This window comes from Phacochoerus africanus, chromosome 9 (assembly GCF_016906955.1).
Source record: "Phacochoerus africanus isolate WHEZ1 chromosome 9, ROS_Pafr_v1, whole genome shotgun sequence".
In the NCBI taxonomy this organism is placed as follows: domain Eukaryota; kingdom Metazoa; phylum Chordata; class Mammalia; order Artiodactyla; family Suidae; genus Phacochoerus; species Phacochoerus africanus.
In genome coordinates this window covers 21,480,537-21,481,736 of record NC_062552.1, presented here as the reverse complement: position 1 = coordinate 21,481,736, position 1,200 = coordinate 21,480,537, and the positions used below count along the sequence as shown (strand labels likewise).

Genomic DNA, 1,200 nt, shown 5'->3' with positions numbered 1-1,200 from the left:
ATGTCACATTCTTGGGAAGGGAAGGGCAAAAATGCAGCAAGCGTTGCCATGTATCTGGCTCCCCAGAAAGATTGATTCAGTTTAGCTGGCTCTCTCCTTGCCTGTGTTACTTTTTAATTTATTGTGGGAAGGAGAGAGCATAAACGCCGCGGAAAACAGGCTGAAGCAGTCTTCGCAAACTAGAGCTAACTTGGCTCTACACGACACTTTTCTATGATTTGCAAAATTCCCGCACCGTGGGGACCGTCGTGGGCCGTGAGCTGTCGGATTTTTTGGAGGCAGGGAGCGCGGTGCGGGAAGGGAAAGGGTGGTGTGGCAGGAGCTGCTTCTCCATACCTCCGGCTACCGGGCTCTGGGGCTACCTTAACTTTGTGCCATCGCAACAGCCTCTAACTTCCATCAAAACTTCTCTTTTCTCCTCTTCGATTTAGAAATCAATTCAGAGCTTGTGCTTCGTCCTGAATATTCTGAAAGTAATAGAGTTCATTGGCTGTTAATTCAAGTAATCGATTATAGTGATTGTTTACATAAGCATGTCAGGATGGCCGAGTGGTCTAAGGCGCCAGACTCAAGCTCCTGCTTCCCAAGCTCGGGATTTCTGGTCTCCAACTGGAGGCGTGGGTTCGGATCCCACTTCTGACATGACGTTTTCTCTCCTGTTATTATGTTCAAATTCTGCAATTTCTGGAACTGAATTTCTGGGTCTCAGTCACAACCATTTCCTGGCGTTACTAAATCTTACCCTTTTCCCCCATTACCACTGCGATTTAGATGTCTTTCCCCTCCCCCCCCCCCCCCCGCCTGCCTTCCCTCTCTCCTTTTCTTTTCTTCCCCTCTTGATAAAAATTACGTATTTATGAATATGTACATGGAATGACAGCAATATATCAGTACTGAAATGCAGTTCTTAAAACATATATTAGGTGAGAGTTATAAGTTCCTATTTTCAGTGTTTTAACTGTTCTGTGAGCCTAAGTTTTTTTTCCACACGTCTCCTTTATGTCCCTCCCTCTCTGTCCTCACCTGACCCCATCTTTTTCTTCCTCTTTACTTTCTTGCACACCTTCTCCCATCATTTCTCTTTGCTAGTCTAAGGTTATGGGTTATCAGGTGAAGCGGGTGGATGTGACATGGCATAACAGTGATTCGAGAGGCAGAGGAAGAACAGTGATTCCCAACCAGTGTGATTTTAAAATTAAG

General features: G+C 45.6%; 1 non-coding gene across 1 annotated transcript; it reads left to right on the top strand.

The window, feature by feature from the left end:
* The first annotated feature begins 535 nt into the window (after positions 1-535).
* Positions 536-642, top strand: TRNAL-CAA (transfer RNA leucine (anticodon CAA)). The gene is made up of 2 exons: positions 536-573; positions 597-642. It is a non-coding gene; the product is annotated as a tRNA-Leu (tRNA).
* Positions 643-1,200: the final 558 nt, after the last annotated feature.